This window comes from Rhamphochromis longiceps, linkage group LG18 (assembly GCF_057381845.1).
Source record: "Rhamphochromis longiceps isolate RC_006_pf linkage group LG18, R_longiceps_female_GT1.1, whole genome shotgun sequence".
Lineage (NCBI taxonomy): Eukaryota > Metazoa > Chordata > Actinopteri > Cichliformes > Cichlidae > Rhamphochromis > Rhamphochromis longiceps.
In genome coordinates, this window is record NC_140574.1 from 30,587,493 (window position 1) to 30,596,098 (window position 8,606).

The following is an 8,606-nucleotide window of genomic DNA, read 5'->3' on the forward strand; positions in this document are numbered from 1 at the left end:
ACGCACAGTTTGTTTGGTAGTTTTAATTTGACAGGGCTCTGAATAGAGCCTCTGAAACACACACTAACGCTTGCACACACAGACCTACACACACACACCTTTAATTTGACAGCGCTCTAACAAGAGCCTGCTGCTTGTCAAATGTTCTCCAGTGGCAGCAGGGATGCGCAAAGCCGAGGGGTTTCTGTTCAAGGACATCTGTGAAGAAGCACACACACGCCTTCAGTAGCACACACTCGCTTTGAATAGGCTGAGAGAGGCAGCCCGCTGTACGGCGTGATGGGAGAGAGGCTGCACACACGCTGAGGGGTTTCTACACTGCTGTTCCTCTCACTCTCCATCTTCCTCTCCCTCTATGTCTCCCTGTCCTTTTTTTCCCTCTTTATCTAACATTCCATCGTTCTTTTTTTTTTTTTACTCTTTAGGTCTTAAGTAGAGGGCTGAGGAGCTGAGATAGACCAGGGGAGATTTTGATGACGGCTCCCCGTATGGTCCAACAACCGCTTCCCTTCTTTAACCACACGCACGCACTTACACACAGACACACACAATATTCTCTTCATTCTTCAATCCAAACACCATGAGACCTTTTAAAGTTACTCAAAGGCAGATGGGACTTTGGTCCTGATCCTCTGGATTTCATCCTATTGAAGGTGTTTGTTCGCACACATGACGCACTCCTTCTTGCCGTGTGCATGTGTGGGAGCTCCCATGCTGTCTCGGACTTGGCGTCCACAGGATGCTTTGCTCATTAGAGGGAAGAGAGGGTGACTTGAGTGACTTCTATTCGGCTCCCCCGCTCAACTTGATCACAAGGCTGGTCCCGCGGAGCGAGAGAAAAAAGCAAGGTTTCAGCACCACATGCGTTACACGGCGAAGACAGCACAACCCAGCGGAGAACGGTGTGAGGAAGATGCAATAATCACTGATCAAATTAATACAAAATCTGGCACAAGCTCCTATTAGTGGAAACATTTAACTTTCTCTTTGTGCTACTTCACTAAAAGGGAACACCACCCCCACCCCAGAGAATAAAAATCACTGTTATCAACTGGAAAGATAGTATGTCAGACGTAAAATCAAAATGTCAAACATTATATAAAATCAGTCCAAATCACCAGAGAGGAAGCCACAAAGATTTGCCATTAGATGATATCTCAAACAACGTGTATCTGTGGGTGTACGTGTTCCTGTCAGATAAAATACTGCACATCCCCATCCAATGATCTAGAAAGCGGGTTCACAGGGTTGCATCCAAAATGTCAACATGTACATAAATACAAACATTTCCTTTCGATTCAGAGTGACATTAAACGGATGGGAAATTGTTGCCGAGAATAAACCGAATCACCGAGACAAAGTTCAATGTTTGGCTTTGCATGATAACCAGCAATCCAAAGTGCAGAAGGGAAGCATTCGATTGCATTTTCTGATAAAACCGGCACTAATGTGACTCCATACCGGAGATGCTCGCAGGTTTTTTTCCAATGATGAAAAGCCGCTAGGATTATTTGAATCCTGTAAATCACAGCTAAAAGTCAACGTGTAAAGCCAAGGTCTATGAAACTATCAGCCCAGAATAGAGAACACAGACGATATGTTACCGCATTGCCAAGTGCTACCACTTAATACCATTAATCTTGGTGCTCTCCCCCTCATCTCTCACTTCATTTCTGCGTTGGAGTGCTCGACGTCCTCTAAAAGTATGGATCTTGACCGCAGCCATTTTCCTCGGAAGAAGGAAAGGCTAAAGAGAAAGCGCTGACCCCTCTTCACTGCAATTTTCCCCTCATCAACTTGTGAGACTTCATTAACTTCCTTGGGGTAATTTCGTCTTTCAGTGCGTTTCTGAAAGGGTAGCATGACGTTTTCCTCTCACCCTCTAGCTATTCTCTTTTCTTGCTTTTATCTTCCACCCTTACCACAAGCGATTTCTCTTGAGAGTCAATTGTAATCTCTGAAAAAATTTAGAAAAGAAAGGGGGTAGTAGTGTTTCAGGGATCTGATGTTGCCGTTCACCTGCAGAGGTCATTCCAGCACCAACAGTATCCACTTTTATTCAACTCAAAGCAGTCCCAACATGAACTGAAGTAGCTTCTGAAGATAATGTTCCCCTCAGGAACCAAGAATAATATATCCACTGTACTCTAGTTGGCTTAGTGCAAAATTCAGGCTTTACTGAGAAGCTGCAGCATGGAAATTGTGAGACAATGCTGCCCTCTTCAGGAATATTTGTGTCACTCCATGGAACAAAAGGCCTGCAGGTTTGCCTTATGAATATTGCGAGTTTCCAATTGTCATTAATGCATCATTTACATTCTGTTGATATTTTTTTTTGTTAGTTTTTATTTTTATACTAAAACAAATGCTAATCTTAACCTCAGCTAATCAGTATATGCCATGTTTCCTTTTATTAAATTGTTCTACTAATACCAAGCAGTGGTGGTTTATGTTGGTAAATGTCATTTTAAAATTGGTATGAAGATTCTTAACTGCCAATGTGGTGGCTGACAGCAGCTGTGGTTATTCATGTTAGGAAGGTTTAGACTGCTATGATAGCACAGAAGAGTTGGAAATAAAGGCAAATACTCCCTTGGTTTTTTTTTTTTTTCTTAAACCAAAGGGGGTATAAGCATGCCATGAAAATTATTTTTTCTTATATTTTTATGCCATCCAGTAAGAAGGTTATGTCACAGATGGCTCAAAAAGTTATGAGTGGGTTTGTGGGTTCAATTGTGGATTCTTTACCATTAAAAAACTGGGACATTTTTTAACGTGTCAAGTCATATCCTCACAATTACATAACAGAAAAAAATGGTCCACATTATCCTGACATTCTCAAGAAAGTATCTCAAACTAATCTTATAGTATATTGTTGCTAAATGGCTAAAAAAAAAAAAGTTAAAAAAAAGAGTAATAATAAGACAGCATCCTCCTTGCAACTTGTCATCAGAGTAGAGGTTAAGCATGCAAGACCCTCAACCTCAAGCAAGCACTTTCAATTTCCTGGTGAGAGGCCACCTGTTTCCAAACAACTGTGGTTTGACTCCAACTGACTTCAATCACTCTCAGACAGACTCATTTGCAAATACATGCTGTCTAATTTTTGAAGGCAGGCAGATTGCCAATAGGTTGCAATCAGTTTGAGTCAGTCTGCACCACTGAGCGCAACTCATCTGCGCTATGTCTCTTTGTAATATCGGACTCGACTGGTTGTCTTCTATACTTTTATATAAAAGCATTGCTGCTGAGCCCCAGTTTCATTTTGCAGTTAAATTGCTGGCCTGCAGCAACTACATCACTATTTTGGAAGGATTATCTTTTCACATCTATAAGATTTTGGCTGAACGCTGAATGTAAATAGTTCATGTTAATTTTTATCAATGTAGATGTCATTCAATTTGCAGTTTTTGCAGATTTATTATATTTAAATGCTATATTAACACAAACAGATTATAAGTAATGTCCAACTTAACCCAGGTCAGTTGCGAACTGATAGTCGACTAATTGTGTCTTATTGCAGTCTTGATGCATCAAAGTTGTTTAAAGGTGGCGACTGACTGTGAGTGGTTGTGGACCAGGTCTCTGTCTTTAAGACAACCAATTTAAAGGCAACGAGATTGCCAGTTTAATGCACATGGTTGCATTCTTTTTGGAATCGGTACTATCAGAATAGCTCTACCATTCTCAAATCTTCTTGTCAATGTTTCTGAGGTCATAGAAATACAGTCTACGACTGGTGTTGATGTAACTTTGAGAAAGAGAAAGTGAAAATTAAATATCACAGCATTTTGACTCAGAGTTATCGAGGCAGCCATTGCAGGACATCAGAGAGAGACTAACAGCGGATCAGAGCGGCCTGTCTCACAACGTGCACTCCAGTAAGCGATGTTCATCTGTCTGTGCCGATATGTAAACTTTCCTCTTTCTCCCTTTCCTCCAAGCAGTTCTTCATGATACATGAAGTGCCAGAGCCTGGCCTGGCGCAGAGACAAATGCCAGCCACTTGCTCTTTCAAATGTCAAATCTGACATGTCGTAGACATTCAATAACCATCCCTGCCGGACCATTTCAGAGCCGTGCTCTTCAAACAGGCCCTGATGTCTCGTGACAGCAGTGCAGGTGAAATGGTTGGATTGCATCTGATGTCCTCCCTTCAGTAAGCCCTGCTGATAAAGTTTATTAAAGTAGGTTATCTGTTCTTCACCAAGTACAAGAGGTGAAGGAATCTGCAACTGACATAAGACAGCCATCTGAACCACTCAAAGAACGGTTTCTCCAAATTAAAATCCCCTATAATAATCAGTTTTGATAACACTGCGATTAGGATAACATTTTACATGAATAATTCAATCAGAGGATGTGATTTATAGGTGACAGGAAGGACTCATCGAGGGCCTGGGTGCAGACAAAAAAGCCGACCACCTTCCTGTAGAGGACTAAAACACAGAGTGTAAAATGACCACTGACCATGCAGCTGTGGTGTGTGTAGCCATTTCATGTTTCCAGTTAGGGGCCTTGCAGATTCTTTGGATCTCTTTGTTTTATATTCAGCCACTTTTCTTGCCCAGTGCCTTCTCTTTATTCAATGCTTTCCTAAAAAGTGGCCATGCCACAGAGAAGTATTCAGGCTGGTGGTGAATTTCTGTACATTTAAATTGGATTTATATTCCTCAATTTGGGCTGGTGCTCTAGAGGGCCAACATTGAACGTCGTTAACCCATCAGCAGAACCATTATCTGCTCCTTTGTGCAAAGAGGAACTGGATGAGCACTGTCAGAGCTACAAAATGACCTCCAGCAGGACACTGGTGTTAATGTCTCTGACCAAACAATTAGTAACAGTCATGAGGGGGGCCTCAGGGCCCAACATCCTCTAGTAGGCCCTGTGCTCACTGCCCAGATTCAAATTATTGATTCAAATTCAAATTATTATTATAGAAGAGAGAGAGAGAGGGAGAGAGAGAGAGAGAGAGAGAGAGAGAGAGAGAGAGAGAGAGAGTGTGTGTGTGTGTGTGTGTGTGTGTGTGTGTGTGTGTGTGTGTGTGTGTGTGTGTGTGTGTGTGTGTGTGTGTGTGTGTGTGTGTGTCAAACAGGAAGTCTGAATACAGCTGGTGAGCTGGTGACAGACGTTGCAACATGAAAACAGAGGAATTAGAGACTGAATGTCTTAGAAAGTAACAAAATGATATTAATTACATGTTTTAGTGTGTCAATACAGGTGGACTCTTCTCAACCTAAAAACATGAGTGCAGTGGCAAAAGGATAGATTAACAGAATTGGGAGGAGAAACAGGCCAGGCTTTGGCTTGAAATTTTACAGCTTGACCTCTCGTTCTGTCCTTATCCTGAGAAGAAGCTTAAAGGACAGTCGATCTCCTGATGAAGACAGAAGACAGACAGAACATCGTGGACTTGAAGAGTTGGCAACTGACCTAAAATTTCAAATTCAAATTTTATTTGTCACATACACAGTCATACACAGTACGATATGCAGTGAAATGCTTAGACAACTGCTCGTGACCTAAAGAAAAAAGAAAGGACTATGAATAAGATAGGAAATAAATATGAAAATTAAAAAGGGTAAATTTAACTAGGAAGGAATAAAATAAAATATAAAAATTAAAGTTAAAAATGAAATAACTGTACAACACAAATTAGAATGAAGGGTAAATTTAACTGGGAAAGAATAAGATAAAATATATAAATTAAAGTTGAAAATAAAATAACTGTACAACAAAATACACAATACACAGTATAGAAATATATAAGAATGTATGAAGAAATATAAATATATATATATACACAATAACAGCAGCTGTACAAGTATTAACTGGAAATGAAGAATACAGTTACCAGTGTTGTGCAATCCACATTATGTCTTGTGCAGTGCAAATATGCTTAAAGTGATTTAAGTGATGAAGTGAAAACAATGTCCAGAATGTCCAGTGTGTGTGTAAGAACTGTATGTGTGGGTCAGTACTGTGTGGTGGTGTGATTGAGTATCGCCTGCGGGAAGAAGCTCCTCCTCAGTCTCTCTGTGTTGGTCTTCAGGGAGCGGAATCGCTTTCCTGACCTCGACAGAGAGAACAGTCTGTTGTTGGGATGGCTGAGGTCCTTCACGATCTTCCTGGCCTTGGTCCAGCACCGCCTGCTGTAGATTGAGTGCAGGTCAGGGAGCTCGGAGCGGATGGTGCACTCAGCTGACCGCACAACCCTCTGTAGAGCTCGTCTGTCCTGCATGGTGCTGTTCCCGAACCAGGTTAAGATGTTTCCCGTCAGGATGCTCTCTATGGTGCACGAGTAAAAGTTCCTGAGCACCTTGGAGGGCAGTTGGAAGTCTCTCAAGCATCTGAGGTGGTAGAGACGCTGTCGGGCCTTTTTCACCATGGTGTTGATGTGACAGGACCATGACAGGTCCTGCGTGATGTGAACTCCGAGGTATTTGAAGCTGTCCACTCTCTCCACTGGGCACTCATTGATGACGGGGGTCTGGTAGTTCCTCTCCTGCTTAGTGCTGAAGTCCACTATCAGCTCCTTTGTCTTACTGACGTTTAGAAGGAGGTTGTTCCTCTGGCACCAGTTCTCCAGATTCCTAATCTCCTTCAGGTAGGCCGTCTCGTTGTTATCAGAGATCAGGCCCACCACGACGGTGTCGTCAGCAAACTTGATGATGGTGGTGGAGCTGGTAGTGGCCACACAGTCATATGTGTACAAAAAGTACAGCAGGGGGCTCAGAACAAACCCCTGGGGGGCTCTAGTGCTGAGAGTGGTGGAGGCTGAGACATGTCCGCCCATCCTTACCGCCTGTGGTCTGCCAGTTAGGAAGTTGGAGATCCACTGACACATAGATGAGCTGAGTCCCAGATGCTCCAGCTTGGTGGTGAGTGTGGAGGGAATTATGGTATTAAATGCAGAGCTGTAGTCTATGAAGAGCATTTTAACATAATTCCCCCTTCTAGTGTCCAAGTGAGTAAGTGATGTGTGGAGGAGATGAGAGATGGCATCGTCTGTGGAACGATTTGGACGGTAAGCGAACTGTAGTGGGTCCAGTGTGTCTGGTAGTGAAGAAATGATGAAGTCTCTGACCAGGCGTTCAAAGCACTTCATCACTACTGAGGTGAGGGCTACAGGGCGATAGTCATTGAGAGAAGCAGGGTGGGGTTTCTTCGGGACAGGAACAATGATGGACTCTTTGAAGCATGTGGGGATCACCGACTGAGATAAAGAGATGTTGAATATCTCAGTGAACACAGGAGCTAGCTGGTATGAGCAGTCTCTGAGGATACGACCTGGGATGCCGTCTGGTCCTGCTGCTTTCCTGGTGTTCACTTTCTTGAAGGCTCTCCTTCAAGACCTATAACACTGAAGGGTCAAGCAGCAGCATGTATGAATACCACTGATGGAAAATGAGCTTTGAATTACAAGCTGGAAACTTGACGAGTGACATGACTGTTTGAAGGCACTGGACGTGATATTTGCCATGCTGGGAGTTAACCTACAAGAAAAGACTGAAAGATCAACAGAGAAGAAACAGAGAAGAAGAAACAGCTGAGTGGGACTGTGTTTGCTGGAGATTTGAAGGCCACACAGGACACTGTGAGAAGAGGGACAGGGACCAGTGAGAGGTCAAGCCCGGACGAGTTCGAGTGAGAGAGTACAGGATATAATTGGATTGAAAATGGAAGCTGAAATCATGGAGGTTTAGAAATGTCCACCACATCACAACAAAAAAAAAAGAAAAGAAAAAAGAAAAGACAGAGAAAAATAAATACATGAATTAACAATTACGTGAATGAATAGAAAACACACATACACAAATTGTTACATGTGAAATTATTTTTGGAAATAATCAGAAGTGAGACAGTTTGAATCCACAGCTCAGTGCAAAGAGGCATGAATTAAACCTGATTAGAAAATACACATGCAATGAAGAAGCAGCTTACACTCGACATTAATATGACCACATAACATAAATGCAATGAAGAACACGCTTACACTTAGGAATGAGAATACTTCTCGGTGCAAAGCAGACCTGGATCAATTTTCCACATGCAGCAGTCGGAAGAAAGTTATAGGTTAACATCACTGGAAACGTTCAGGCAAGTTTCTGGTTGAAGTGTTTACAGCGCAGTGTGTCACTAAACCTCACCAGTGAGCTCTAACTCCTGGCTGAACACAGAGGAATGCTGTTATTTAATGTGGGAAATCAAAATTTGGGTTAGCAAATTTGGGAAAGAGAAAACTGACTGTTTAGTCTGAAACACTGCGAAAAGAAACATATACACAATCACACACAAACAGAAAGTGCATTAACCTCATGAAGCTCATGAAGATTAGACAGCATCTTTAGCACGTGAGAAATAAAAATAATTTAATAAGGTGGTAATGTTTAAACATGCATTTCTTTTGACACGGCAACTTCTTGAGAGATGACTTAGTATGCAAAGTAGTTGAATGACTCGGGACAGGAAAAGAAAAAGAGGAACTTGAGTTTCCTGTCTGACTGTAGGCGTGAAGCTTGCACTGGAAGAGACACTGTGACTGTGTGGCGTTTAACAAGATTTTCTGTGTATTGAGCAGGTGAACATGTGGCAGGTGATTTTGT